This window comes from Furipterus horrens, unplaced genomic scaffold (assembly GCF_987537825.1).
Source record: "Furipterus horrens unplaced genomic scaffold, mFurHor1.1.pri manual_scaffold_11, whole genome shotgun sequence".
NCBI lineage: Eukaryota > Metazoa > Chordata > Mammalia > Chiroptera > Furipteridae > Furipterus > Furipterus horrens.
The window spans coordinates 16,301,983-16,317,707 of record NW_028327181.1 but is presented as its reverse complement, the minus strand read 5'-3'; the positions used below and the strand labels follow the sequence as shown (position 1 = coordinate 16,317,707).

The 15,725-nt window shown below is 41.7% G+C and overlaps 1 protein-coding gene and 1 pseudogene across 1 annotated transcript in view; both read right to left on the bottom strand.

Annotated features, from left to right (window-relative positions):
* The window catches only part of RNF185 (ring finger protein 185), a 32,897-nt gene extending 17,375 nt beyond the window's left edge, over window positions 1-15,522 (bottom strand). The window contains exon 1 of the mRNA XM_090292020.1: window positions 15,410-15,522. The gene's annotated coding sequence lies outside the window, so the exon portion shown is untranslated. The remainder of the gene's footprint in view (window positions 1-15,409) is intronic.
* On the bottom strand, window positions 62-1,073 carry LOC149997045 (small ribosomal subunit protein uS2 pseudogene; annotated as a pseudogene).
* Window positions 15,523-15,725: the final 203 nt, after the last annotated feature.

Sequence of the window (15,725 nt, the reverse complement as noted above, 5' to 3'; positions counted from 1 at the left end):
GGGGCACTTTGAATTTTTTTTCATTTTTTATTTTATTATATTGTTTAAATATAGTCCCAATTCCCACCTTCCCATGAATTTTATATTCATATCCTATTTTAATGTTTTATGGCAAGTAGGTATTACTTTTACAATAACTTTTTCTTTAACTGTTTCTTTTCTGTCAACCTTATTTCCATTCTGTTAAGTTTGTGGAAGATCAGCTTAAGACCACTCAGTGGTTATTCCTGCCCATTCAGTGGCCTGAGAAGTGGGGGCTACAGACCAGACTTCAGTAGAAAACTGCTGAATAGACACTGAGGGTATCTGCACCTTCAGACCAGTCAACGACCTCAGGCTGAGCAGCAATGAACTCGGGAGCTAGAGTAGTCCATTCACCCTGAAATTTCTCCTTGGTCACACAGCCTTTTGGGCAGTCTGCTCTTCCTTCTCAATCTCTTCAGGATCTCTGAAGTAGAGATCAGGCATGACCTCCCATGAGTGTTCATGGGAGATGGTGCCAAGCAAGTGCAGTACTTCCTGGGCCAGCACCCACCACATCAGACCCACTGAGTGAGCCCCCTTGTTGCCAGGGACGGCAATGTCCACATTGTGCAGAGGAGTCTGTGGTACACACAATGGTAGGTAGGTTAACATAAGATGCCTCTGTGAGAGGCTCGTGGTCAGCCCTGGGATCAGCAACCACCAGAAGTCTCGGCTCCCAGAATACTGCCTGGATCTGGTTAGTGAAGATTCTAGGAGTAAAGTGGACAGCAATGGGAGTGGCTCCAGGGGCAGCAGCAAACTTCAGCACAGCTCACTGGCCAGAGTTCCTGGAGGGTATGATATTGACACCAGCAGGGTTTTCAGTGGCAACAATGGCACAAGCGGTTAGCAGAAGCTTCTCCTAGGTACTCTTCAGATTTATGATGCAGATGCCATCACTTTTCCCTTTGTAAATGTACTGTTCCATTTGGAAGTCAAGGTTGGTACCCTTGTTGCAAGGAATTGAGGACATCAAGGGCTCCAGACATTGTGAAAATTTTCCTTTAAGTTACTTGGGAACCAAGTAACTGCATCCCTCTGAGCAGTGTGGAAAGTTACAGTAAATTTTTTAAAAAGGGAACTGTAAAATGTATGTATATTATTACATCTATTACAATAATAATAAATATAGATATTAGTAAGTGTCTTTAAAAATGTGGAAGAACATACCAAACTGTTAATAGTGGTTATCTTGGTACTGGTGGGAGTTTAGAGGTAGTGACTTACACTTTATAAGTTCTCCCCACTTATACATTTATTTTAGTATTTATATATATTTTAAGGCTTTATAATCCCTTCCCCCACACTTATAAACTGTTCCCAGTCCCTTAACTTTTCCCACACCCTTATTAACCTTTTCCACACTTTTATAAACACTACTTATGTTCTTCAACATATTCTACACTCTTAAACCTATGTAACTTCAACAACATACGTATACAGTACCACAAAATCCTGCGATATAGCGAAAAATCTGCAATAAATAATTAAATATAATATTTTTAAAAATCCCGTGATACAGTGAGGCCACGATAAGTGAACCGCGATAGAGGGACTACTGTATTTTGAAATCAGACAAAAGAGTACATGTTTTAAAAAGTTCCCCAATGTGCCCTGGCTCGTGTGACACGGTCTTCCTCTCTCTCCTCTCTAAAAGCAGTGAAAGAATGTCCTCGAGTGAGGATGAAAGAAAAGAAAAAGCCCCGATTGGTATGATGCAGTTGGTTGATCATCATCCAGAAAAGTGAAAGCTCACAGGTTTGATTCCTGCTCAGGGCACATGCCTAGGTTGCGGGTTCAGTCCTGATCAGGGTGCATATGAGAGGCAACTGATCCAGGTTTCTCTCCCTCTCTTTCTCTCTCCCTTCCCCTCTCTCTAAAAATAAATAAATAAAGTTAAAAGACAGAGAGAGAGAGAAAAATTTTCCCCAATCCTGAAAAGCTCTGACTTCAAGTCCTGGCTCCACCATTGACTAGCCATGAGGCTGAGTAGTTTTCTCACCTGAGAAGGGAAGGTGTCATGACTCCTACAGGGCTGCTAAGGTAGCCTTACAAAATAACACAGTAACTTGGAGAGCACACCAAGATGGGAGGGGGCTGTTGCTGCTGGGGAGATGCACATACATGCCACTTACCCTGATCTACTGCCCTCTCCACTCCCTGGACCCAACAAAGCTCTTTATGGTGTATACTCCTACAACAGGCATAAGGCGGCAGTCAGGGTTAAGGTAGGTATCAGGTGGGAATAGTAACAGATCAGCTCAGAGTTTGCAGGGAGTAGCAGCCTTGCAGCAGGCCAGGCATTGGGACAAGCCTGCACGTTCCAACTCTAGCCAGCTCGCATCACTCTCATTCTAATTTTACTTAGTAACTGACCACATGGTCCCTACCTAGGTTGTAGTCTCATCCCGGCAGGCATTCAAATATTTGTTGAGTGTGTGTAGGCATGCATGACTAGTCTTGGTCAGCTCCCAAGCCACCTGCTCACCCACCCCTAGAGCCTCCTCTCAACTCCTCCCTACTCTCAACCATAGGAACCTCACCACACCAGAACAGCATGGGAGAAATGAGCAGCCTTCCCTGGGGAGTGTCCACTGAGCACCTGTGGAACATAAAAATTTGGCCACAGCCTAATGGGCCCAGCAGGACTAGGACAGTGGCTCAGATGACGGATGGCCCTGGTCAGCTTAGGAAGTAGACAGAGTAAAAGAGGAAGCATGCCTGAGCTGCCATCCTACTAGCTATTTCCTGGTCCCTGTAGAGCCTACAGACTTGGACCTAACCACATAGTGACCTTGCTGTGCCCCTGGCCCAATCCTGACCATTCTTCACTCCTGATTTGAATCCACTTTCTCGCTTTAAAAATACACTCACATCTATTACCACTGCTGACCTTCACTCCATTTTATAGAGAAGAACATTAGCCCAGGGAGGCTAGAGGATTTGTCCAAGGCCAGGCCATCATACAGTGCCAAATTCAGACTTTCCAACATAGCATCAGCATGCTTTTTATTCTTACATGTTACCCTTTAATATGCAGCTTTACAAAATTAAATACCTGGTTTTTTGTTTTCCCTCAAACTCATGCAATGCTGTAAGTTGTGTTCTTTGAAGTGAGTGCAGCAAATCACTCATCTATTTATGCATTCTATCAATGGAACTCTAGTACCAACCACTTTCAAGGTCAGGGGTGGAGTCGGGGTGGGTCACAAAGAAAAAGCCAAGTTGAAGCTCTGGAGTCTAGAACAGGAGCTAAGAAAGACACATGGATGATTATAAGAAGTCTTAGTAGGGGGCTCCATCAAACTTGCCTGATTTTCCTAAACAAGGCATCTTCTCAGAGATCTGGTTCCTAGGTCCCCTCAGAGATTTAAACAGAATCTGGATCTGTATAGGGGCCAATAATCTATCTTTAAATAAGTGTTCCCCATTTTCCACTCCAGATGCAGTTTTGGAAATCCAGCTCTCAAACAGGGGATAACACTACCAAAAGCACAAAGCAATATAGTACAGAGTTTGGGAGAGACAGTAAACTCAGGGTCTGTGCTTCAGAATACAGGACCTCTTAACTACAGTGCTTAGGGACTATGAAGAGGTCAGAAAAAGATGGAACATGAGGGACAAGATCTCACACCACCCAGCACTTGGTTCATCCAGGACAGAGCTTACCAAGTTCACACTTAGTTTCGAAAAACATTTCTAAATTTGGGATGTCCAGGGTGGCACATGTGGTGCAGGACTAAGGCAGATTTGCAATGCTTAGTGATCCCATAGGAACACAGAGACTAGAAGCTAAAGCAGACTAGTGAAGTGACCCAACATCCTCACTCCTGTTATTCCCAGAGCTGACCAGACCCACCTCGCAGGAATTGGGAGAGAATGTAAGAGATGCTCATCCCTGTAGGAACCACCAGGGAACTTGATCTCATGAAGAAATCTTCAGGTTCTAGTGTACAGCAGATATTCATATGCTGCCTTCGCTGCCTCCTTAAAAATTCCTGGATCAGGGTGTATAGAGGCATCTAGAAATGTTAATCCTAGTTGGGTGATAAACAGCTGGCATGATCCGAGAGGGGACCCAGCGGAAGTCTTGTTCTGTTGAGCATATGCTTGTCCATACATGCCAAGAACTGTGGTGAGTCTGAGCATGTCTGCGCTGCTCAATAGGCTGCCGTTGGACCACATGTGGCAGAGATGGGACCTGCATTCCAAGAATGTCTACATCACACTCAAAGAAGGTTGGAGTGGGAAGAAATCTGAGTAAGTTGATTGGAACTTGGAACACACAGAAATGAGGCTCTAAAATTATAGTCTAAATGGAGTTTAGGTCCCAAAGGTAGCTCAAAAAGGCCTGGCCCTCATATAAGACCAAGGGCATGAATGGCCTTTCAGGTCCAGAAGAGCAGGACAGGCTGAGAAGTCTGGCCTCTTTTCCTTGGGGCTATACTGGTCCCTTACTCTGGTACTACCTAATCTCCCTATCTGTTCAGCCAACCCCTCTCCTCCCTTCAAAGATTTATTCAAGACCCTATTAGCCAAGCAATCAGGATACAGAGATAAAGGATTCAGTCTAAAGGGGGACAGAGACTGTTTCTTTATATTCCCCACAGAGCAATGCAATCAGCAGGTACTTGGTTAATCTGCTGAGTGAATGAGTCACGACTTCCCTTTCTGAATGAGCACCCTTCCTTGAAGGCATATAGGTGAGACATCAGAACTGCGTATGAGGAAATCAGGAATGGGGCGTACTTCATTTGAGCCAGGCCAACTCAGATTTTCCCCAAAAGTGCTAAAATCAGGAGGCACCTGTTCTCTTTATTATCACTATGAATAACATAAACACTTTGCTCAACTCATTACATGAATTATTTCATTTAATCTTCACAGCAGGCCTTTGAGGTAAACACACTATACTATCGTTAGCATCCGCTGGCTCAGAGTTGTTAGGTCATTGGCCAGTCAGAGGCAAAGCTTCCCAACTCCCAAGCCAATGTGTTTAACAGACAGTAGTACTTCAGTGACCTGTTCATGTGTCTGTCTCCTCAAACTTGGACCCAGCTTCCAGGTGCTTTACTCAACACAGGGGCAGGTACTTCCGGAACACCTCATAAATGTGTGTGGGTTGATGGATCTGATGCCCTGGAGTACTCAGAACTACACAATTCAATATTATTAAATTTAACCAAACTGTGGAACTCAGTATCCTAAAAGAACAAGACATTCTTCAGTGACGCTTTTCCAGAACTGGAAATGTTACATAATTATTGTAGGGAAAAAAATTTTAAGTAAGTATTGCCCCAAACTTGAATGAAAAAAAAAAAAAAAACAGGGTTACTCAGGGTTAAGATTTTATTTATGTATGTATGTATTTATTTATTTATTTTAGAGGGAAGGGAGGGAGAAAGAGGGAGAGAGAAACATTAATTGGTTGCCTCGAACATGCCATGACCTGGGCATGTGCCCCAACTGGGAGTTGAACCAGTGACCCTTTGCTTTGTAGGACATCTAACCAACTGAGCCACACCAGTCAGAGTACCACACAGAGTATTAATTATTCACTAAACTTACTCTAGTTAGGTACCTCCTAGAATCATAAGCACAGTGCCTGGCAATGTAAATGTTCAATAAATGTACGTGAATGAATGATGGTGATCTGTCAATTTCAATTCAAACCCATATAACTGGATAAAATATTAAAGAAAAGATCTTCATACTGAAGAGATCCCAGTTAAGGGCTCTGGATTTCAAGTATAATACAGTGAAAGGAACAATCTGGAACCAGAAGACCTAGTGTGATACTCAGCTCTGCTATTTGCTAAGCAAAGGTCTTTACTTGCAAATGGGATAATGGTGTCTGCCATTCCTTCGTTATCAGAAAAGTTTCAAAATGACTCATAGACAGACAACATAGCAGTTACCAGAGGGCGGGGGGTGGGGAGGTAGTGAAGGGTAAAGGGGGCCAAATATATGGTGACTTTAGGTGGCGGGAACACAATGGAATATCACAGATCATGTATCATAGAAATGTACACTTGAAACTTATATGACCCTATTAACCAATGTCACCCAATAAATTTAAAGTTTCAAGGTGAGAGTTTTGCTTTTGTTTTTACAGTCAGTAAATCCTAATCAATTCAGATTCTATAAAATCTTATTAATTCAGATTTTACCTGAGGTTGAACTTAAAAGTATAAAAAGAAAATGAATAACATGGACAAGATTTAACCAATTCAGGAGAAAACTTTCTAAGAGTTTAATAATATCCAGCATATACTTGACAAAACAATGACCTCACTTTTTCCAATAGGATATCCCGAGGAAGATCATCAGGAGAGAACATACAATATAGACCAATCATGGTTAAAAATAATAAAACCGCCCTGACAGGTGTAGCTCAGTTGGCTGGGTTTTGTCTCACAAAGCAAAAGGTTGCTGGTTAGATTCACAGCCAGGGCCCAGTCCCCAGTCAGGGTGTGTGCGAGAGGCAACGGATACAATATTTCTCTCACACATCAATGTTTCTTTCCCTCCCTTTCTCCTCCCTTCCCCTCTCTCTAAGAACAAATAAAATCTTAAAATAATAACGAAACCAAGCCTTGACCAGGGTGGCTCAGTTGGTTGGAGCGTCACCCTGTACACCAAAAAGTTGCAGGTTCAATTCCTGGTCAGGGGACCTACCTAGGTTGCAGGTTAGATCCCCAGTTGGGGTATGCATGGGAGGCAATCAACTGATGTTTCTCTCACACATTGATGTCTCTCTTCCTCTCTCTAAAATCAATTTTAAGAAATCCCTGGGGAAGGATTAAAAAAAAATAATAATAAAACCATAATGATACCATTTTCAATAATCTTTAATATTCACTTTTACAAATCAAAATCAGGCTTTTCAGAGCCACCTAATATTAATTGTTAGTGCAGTTTGGAAAACATTTAAAGAATTCCAATGATGAAAACAAATCAGACAAGCTTCTCCGCCCTTAAGGAGTCTAGTCAGAATTTAACTGCTATTTTTTAAAAAAGCATCTCCAACAGTAATTTTCCTGGGCTTTTGCCCAGGATCCACTCCCATATTCAGAGAGCTGTCCAACCTAAAACACCCCCACCATACCTGTACCACAAAGTAGTTCTGAGAAATAATTGGGAATGTGGATATCAAACAGTCAGAGACTACGACAGGAGTGAATGTGGTGACTGGTTCCAGGGTGGAATGGACAGCCAGTCCCCTAGGCCACTTCCAAAGAGACAGGCATAACCTGTTGCTTCTCATCTCTGCATGTCCTGCAGCCAGCTGGGGTACAAGGGCATTCACCACGCTGGTGCTTTGCTCCCACTGCTCAATGAAATGAAATGAAGAGATAGGCCCATGTCACCTCCAGCTGATGTGAAGAAGACAGAAGTAGGGACTATGAGAGCAATATAGCAATTAGGGCCACCTGAGAATTTTAAGCCAGGAGCCACTGGACGGCTTCTTCCCTACTTTAAAAACTGGACTTCTGGCAATGATTTCTTGGATATGACACCAAAGGAACTGGCAACAAAAGAAAAAAATAGACAAATTAGATTTCATGAAAAATGAAAAATTTTGTGCATTAAAAGATACTATCAACAAAGTAAAAAGACAACTCACAGAATGGAAGAAGATATTTCCAACTCATATATCTGATGGGTCAATTTTCAGAATATATAGAGAACTCCTAAAATTCAGCAACAACAAAAATCTGATTCAAAAATGGGCAAAGGACTTGAATACACATTTCTCCATAGATATATGAATGGCAAAAATAACATGAAAAGATGCTATTCAACATCACTAATTATTAAGGAAATGCTAATCAAAACTACAGGATACCACCTCACATGCATTAGGACAGCTACTGATAGGGTTCCTGGACCCAATTCCAATGTAGGGAACCAAGAATTAATTTTTGTACATCACCAGCGTGTCCAATAATTAATCTCAATCCTGACACTACCTGGAAACAAGCATCAGATTTCACAGATTAAGGGTTCAGTTCTACATGACTGCCCTCCTAGCCTGACACTTCAGACACCTGCCACAAGCCACCTTGGGCTCCTGCCTGTGTTTTTGACCAACAAGCTATAGACTGCAGGTTCCAACAACCCCCTACAACTCAGAACACCAATCACAAGTCCAGGTTGTTAACTGTACTAATGACTGACTGGCTATAAACCAGAGGTTCCAATCACTACTTCCTTGGATTTAATTAATTTGCTAGACAGACTCAAAGAACTCAGGAAAACCGTTTACTCATCAGATTACCACTTATTATAAAGGATACAAATCAACAGCCAGATGAAGAGATACTTAGGGCGAGGTCCCAAACAAAGGAGCTTCTGTCCTGTGACTTGGGGTCTGGCTTTGGGCCCAGTACCATGGCACATGGAGGCATTTTGGTTCCAAATTGTCAAAGCTTTCCAAAAAAGAAGGGCCAATAAGCATATGGAGATATAAACATTAAAATGTTAACAGAAAAAAGCACACTACAGAATTATGTAAAGTGAAATTATTTCATGATATCACCTACTAGAGGACACTAATGAACAACGCAAACAAACGAGCAAAATAGAACCAGAGACATGTAAACAAGGACCAGACTGACAGTGACCACGGGGGAGGGGGTGAAGGAGTGGGGAGAAGCAAGAAAAGAAGGGGAAGGGTTTAGTCAAGGAACTAGTGTGAATGACCCATGGACACTGACAATGGGGTAGCAGGGTGGGGATGGACTGTGGGAGAAGGGGTGGGCGGGGTGCAGGGGAAGCGATGGGGGAAAAAGTGGGACAACTGTAATAGAAAAAATAAATAAATTTTTAAAAAATTATTTACTAGACACTGCCTAAAATGACAAGACATTTTATTCATGACTATCGCAATAGGGGTAAAGACTATTGGAATAAAGGAGAGAGATCAGGCTCAACTCCAAAGACAACGAGGACAAATGGGAATTTATAGCCGAAGAACAGAGTGAGGGAGTCAGTGAATGGAATCTAAGAGGAGATATCAAGAGAGGGATTCTTGCTAAAAACAAGCCAAGAACTTAGATACACAGAGTTAGATGTCAAGAGTGGGGGATGAGCAATTTGATCAGATATGCAGAGTAGGGGCTTCTTCCAAACTGATTTAGCAGAATTATTGATAAAACTGGGCTCAACAAAGAAAGACATGAAAGGCCAAGATCGAGTTCTAGTTGAGAAAAGAGCTCAGAGGAGCCTAACAGAAATTTGGTCAGGAAAGGAGTCTTGCCCTGGGTGGTGTGGCTCAGTGGATTTAGTGCTAACCTACAAACCAAAGGGTCACTGGTTCGATTCCCAGGAAGAACACATGCCTGGGTTGCGGGCTGGGTCCCCAGTTGGGGGCGTGTAAGAGGCAATCACACATTGATGTTTCTCGCCCTTTCTTTCTCCCACCCTTTCCCTCTCCCTCTCCCTAAAAATGAATAAATAAGATATTTAACTAAAAAAAAAAAAAAGAAATTATTCCAACCATTAAACATGAACCCAGTGGGGGAGAAACAAGAAGGAAATAAAGCAACTGTAATAAAGGTTCTCTTTACATACTGGAGCTAGAGGTGACTGGGGTGTGTGAAGAAGAGAGCTTTTCTGTATTTTCCAAAATGTCAAAAATAAGCACGTACTGCTTTCACAGTTAAAATTACTTTTCTTTCTTGATTTTTTAAAGTGTGTGTTCAAGATGGTCTGGTTATAGGTAAATGCTGAGGTCAAGAGAGGCATGGGTGCACTGGTAGTTCTGATACCACAAGCTCTGCCCAAGGTTAACACAGTCCCAAATGTTACAAACCACCCCAGACTCCTCTACTCCCTGCTCTGACCAAACACTAGAGTAGCTCCTAAACAGCAGGATCCCCTCTTGGTCTTATCACATCTTGGATGATGCTGTAGTACCTTTTTCACTTGACCATGGCCACCCCAGCACTGCATGGTCAGCAGGAGTTGGGGTTGAGTCAAGTTCTGTATGGTCAGTATTTTCTAATGAACACCTTACTCTGTGCTTCAGTATGTCCAAATCCAACTCCATTCAGATCAAGGGATCTGCAACTCTTTGAATATTTACATGCAAACTGTACATGATGATAAATAATTCAAGTACAAAATGGGCAAAGGGTGTGAATAGATATCTCTCCAAGGTGGACATACAGATGGCCAATATGAGCATGAAAAGGTGTTCAATATCATCAGTCAATAGGAAGATGCAAATAAAAACTACAATGAGATGCTGATTCATGTCTACTAAAGTGGATACAAAAATAATTTTTATAAAGGACCATAACAAGTGTTGAAGAGGATGTAGAAAAAAGGAAAAAAGGCCTCATATATTGCAAATGGAGATGGAAATTGTGGAAAATAGTTTATTGGTCCCTCAAAAAGTTAAATGTGCAATTGCTGTATGACCCAGAAATTCCACTCCTAGGGATACATATCAAGAGAACTGAAAATATGTTCACAAACTTCTACATGAATTTTCATAGCAGCACTGTTCACGATTGCCAAAAGATGTAAATAACCCAAATGTCCGTCAAGTGATGAATGGATAAATAAAATGCGGTATATCCTTACAATGGCGTATTATTTAGTCATGAAATAGAATAAAGTACTGATATATGCTACAACATATAGGTTGTTAGGGAATGGGAAGAAGGGAGAACAGGGAATGACTGCTAATGTGTACAGAGTTTCTTTTAGGGGGTGATGAAAAGGTTCTGGAATTAAGATAGTGGTGATAGTTGCACAACTTTGTGAACATACTAAAAAATACTGAATTGTATGCTTTAAAATGGTGAATTTCATAATATGTAAATTCTATCTAAAAAAATTGAGAGATGTTCTACAAAACAATTAGCCAGTCCTCTTCAAAAGTTTACAGTCATAAAAGACAAAAAAGACTGAGGAACAGTCTCAGATTGAAAGAAACTAAGGAGACTTGACAACTAAGTGCAACGTGGGAAACTGGACTGGATCCCAGAACAGAAAAAGGACATTAGTGAGACAAGTGACAAAATATGAATAAAGTCTACAGATTAGTTAGTAGTATTATATTAATGTTGAATTTCTTATATAATTTTAATATGATTATGTGAAATGTTAACACTAGGGAAAACTAGGTGAAGAGTATACAGGAAGTCTGTGTTTTCTTTTTGCAAGTCTAAAATTATTTCAAAATAAAAAATTTTTAAAGTGTATATGATGCAGGTCAGGGGCTGGCAAGTTTTTCTGTAAAGCACCATATAGTAAAAACTTTGGACTTTGTGGACTATATGGTCTTTGGGACAATGATTCAATTCTGCTGCCCAAGACAATACATAAATTAACAAGTATCGCTGTGCTCCAAAAAAAAAAAAACCTTACTTAAGGACAGTGGAATGTGATTTTCCTATATCACAAAATATTATTCTCTCTTGATTTATTTCCCATCATTTAAAAATGCAAAAAAAACAAAACATTCCCGGCTCTCTAGCCATGCAAAAACAGGCAGTGGGGTCAAAGTTGGACCATAGTCCATAGACTGCAGACTTCTCTTGGTCAGAATTTGCTAATGTGCATTTCAGTTTTTTTTAAGTGCTAGACATGTTTTTTTTTTTAAGTGTATTTTATTGATTATGCATTTATAGTTGTATCAATTTTCCCCCTCTCCGCCCTTTGCCTGGTACCTCCTTTCCCTCCACTAATCCCCCCTGTCAATCCATCAGTCATGCATATAAGTTCTTTGGCTTCTCCATTTACATTACTATTCTGAACATCCCCCTGTCTATTTTGTACCTGCCAGTTATGCTTCTTGATCCCTGCACGTTTTCCTTCATTCTCCCCCTTCCCTCTTCTGACTGATAACCCTCCTTATGATCTCCATATCTATGGTTCTGTTCCTGTTCTAGTTGTTTGCTTAGTTTGTTTTTGTATTTTTAGATTCATTTGTTGATAGTTGTTTCACTTTAACATTCATAGTTTTGATATTCTTCTTTTTCTTAAATGTGTCCCTTTAACATTTCATATAATAAGGGCTTGGTGATGATGAACTCCTTTAGCTTTCCCTTGTTTGGGAAGCACTTTTTTTGCCCTTCCATTCTAAATGATAGTTTTGCTGGAGAGAGTAATCTTGGTTGTAGGTCTTTGCTTTTCATCACATTGGATACTTCTTGCCTGCAGTCTTTTGAAAATCAGCTGACAGTATTTTGGAAACTCCTTTGTAGGTAACTCTCTTCTTTTCTCTTGCTGCTTTTAAGATTCTCTCTTTATCTTTAACCTTCAGCGTTGTAATCATGATGTGTCTTGGTGTGGTCCTCTTGGGTCTAGCCTGTTTGGGACTTTCTGTGCTTCCTGGACTTGGTGTCTATTTCCTTCACCAGATTTGGGAAGTTTTCAATTTCTTGCTCTTCCTCTTCTCCTTCTGGTACCCCTATGATTTGGTTGTTGGTACGTTTAAAGTTGTGCCAGAGGTTCCTAAACCTCTCCTCATTTTTTTTTTCAATTCTTGTTTCTTCATTTCGTACTGGTTGACTGTTTATTTCTTCCTTATGTTCCAAATTATTGATTTGAACCCCCAGCTTCCTTCCCTTCACCACTGGTTTCGTGTGAATTTTTCTTCATTTCTTAGTATAGCCTTCACTCCTTCCCTTATGCATTTGCCATACGCAATCATTTCTCCAAACATCATTATCACCAGTGTTTTGAACTCTGTGTCTGTTAGGTTGGCTATCTCCTCATCTATTAGTACTCCCTCTTTGGGGCCATACTTCTCTGTTTCTTTAGTTCGACAGCCACCTGTGTTTGCCCGTGTATTAGGCAGAGCTGTCACACCTGCTGCAGAGCCTTAGGTATTCATCAGCGCTGGGCAACCTGTTTCACTACCTTGTGGTGCTGTCCAGATGGGTATTATTTCTTTATATCTTTGTTGGATTTCCGTGCAGTTCGATTTTCTGGTACTTAGGGTTCTTTTTTGTTTTGAGGTAGATGTAATCCTTCTTATGGTTGTGAGAGGAGGTGAAGTGAGTCTACCTATACCACCATCTTGTCCGGAAGTCCTCTCTAGGCATACAGTAGTCCCTCTCTATATCGCGGTTCACTTATTGCGGCCTCACTGTATTGCAGGATTTAAAAAAATATTATATTTAATTATTTATTGTGGATTTTTCACTATATCGCGGAATTTTGCAGTACTTGTACTGTATACGTATGTTGTTAAAGTTATGTAGGGTTAAGAGTGTAGAATAAATGTAAGGTTCCTGCTTCGTGGGGGCGGGGGGTCTAGAATGTAATACCTGTGATAAGTGAAGGAATACTGTATTTCTTTATTGCAGGATGTCTCAGTGCCTTTAATGTCATACTATCCATTGAGAAGCTCCAAAAAGGGATAATGGTATGAAACTTTTTCCAAATTTATTATTACCATATAATACTTTTTTTCAGAGGCATCTCTTTAGACCAGTGGCTTGAAAAAACACACTATGTAAATGCCAATTTGATACTTTTTCAAAAAGAAATTTTCAGATTGAGAAGTTTTAAAAAACCATCACCACGTTAAAATTATTTTACCAAGCACCTGGATGATATCTAAATAAGCATTTCACAATTTTTTTTTTCTTTAATCCTAGGAAACACACACAAGGCAGGAAGATAAACAGAGACAGGAAGCCTTTTGGGGGGGCATAGGGGGTCAGGAAGCACGTCAGTAGAATTCGGTCATAATATGGAATCTTTGCTCCATGGTACAATGTAAGTATTCTAACAGGTTTTGAAAAAGCGATCTGCTTGGGGTTTATAAATCACAAAATAAGCTTTGATGTTTGACTAGAAAACTAAAGATATGCTAGGAGCACTATCTCAAGATTACCTGTGAGGATGAACTGGCAAGTCAAGTCCATACAAGGACTGGTTTTAAATGTTGGATGGAATTATAAAAATTCCCATGACAGACACATCATCTATACAACACAGTGCTGGAAAGAGGGTTAAAGAGGGATTTATGTCTAAGGAGGAAAGGCTAGTCTGAACAACTTCAAGGTCTGAACAACCCTCCTGACTGAGACCCCTCACTTTTATGATCCAAGGAGTTCACTGGCTTCTTCTGATCAAACTCAGTCTTCAGAGGCATTTCTAAGTTGCTGTATGAAAAGAAGCTACAAACCGATGGGGTAGGGGCCCTACTTGGTTATTCATTCAACAAACATTTTAAGGAGCCCTTATCAGGTGTGCCATTCCAAAGTCCTTGAGAAAGATGGTTCCCAGGACAACCAGGAAGAGACTACATAAGATACATTACATTCAGACCCACTGGCCTTACTTCCACAAGATATAGGCTGGAAGTGTCAAGAAGGGGCAGAAAAAAGAAGTCGGTCAACACCAGAAAGATTCAAAATACTCAGAATCAGATTCTTTCAAGTTGGAAAGGGCTACCATCTAAACTGTATTCCTCCTTCAACAGGGAGTTCACTACCTTTGGAGGCAATTCCATGCTCTGATCAGCATTAAATTCTTCTATTAAATAAAAATCTTGTCTTCCTGTAGAATCCACCTATTTGTCCTACTTCTCCTTCTTTCAAATCCAAAGATGAAGTGGAAGCCCTCTTCACCATAACAACTTTTTCAGTTTTTAAAGACAGTTCCCTTCATTTGCTCTTTTCTGGAATAAACATCCCAATTCTTTCAAAGATCCTGAATAGGCTCCAGCTTCCTTGAAGCAAATCTAGTACTCAAACTAGGAAAGCACTTGAGATCAGTTGGCTTCACACATCAGTATGTATAGGACCCCCGATGTGAACGTTCAAAACTCCTGTTTCCCAGGTTCCAATCCAGATTCTAAGAACGAGTCCCCATGGTAAAGTATACATTCCCAGGGCATATCAAAGCAGATGGTGTGAGAACGGTAATTTGGGAACCAGTGCCCCGTTTTACAAATGAGGAAACTGAGGCTCGGCACAGGGATGGGATTTGACCCAGAAGCACAATTGGTGGCGAAGTCTCGAACCTGGGGCGCTTACTCTCAAGTTTATCAAGCTTCCCGGCCTTGGCTTCTCCACTCGGGGTAAACTCATTAAAAGCACAGGAGAGGCGGCCTCAAGCGGGGGACAGAAGGAGTTAGTGAGTCCTTGCCTGAACAGGAGAGCTCGTGGGGAGCTTTTTCCCTTCTCGGGGCCTCAGTTTCCCCTAACTGTAATCACGGGACGGAAGACCACAACGCCAGCCCGACCTTTTTTCTGAAGCAAAGAGACCGGGGCAGAACCGGGCGTGTGATTTCTGCGACCCTGGACTCAAGGGTCGCAGTCCGTGGGCCCCGTGAAGGAGGAACCCGGTCCCCCGCCACTCAACCTACATGGCCCTTACCTGCCCACCCCATCGCCCCCAGCCCCTCATGTACCTGCCGTTGCTCAGCTAACGTCGCCGACGCAGATCCAGCCTCCGTCCTTCGACAGCTCCGCCAGTCTGTCCGCCCAGTCAGTCTCTCCAGTCGGACGTCGGACTCCTCCCACGCGGACGCCGATCACCTGACGTAGAACCGCCCCTCTCTGAGATACTTCCGACCGCAACCGGAAAAGGTTGGTCCGCTGCGCGATTCCCCGGTTGGTCCGGCGCTCTAAGGTTCCGCCTGCAGGTAGGAGACGGAGGAACATAGGGGCTAGCTGGCAGCTTTTAAAGATCCTTAGTAAGGGCAGGGAAAATTCCAGGTAAGCTTG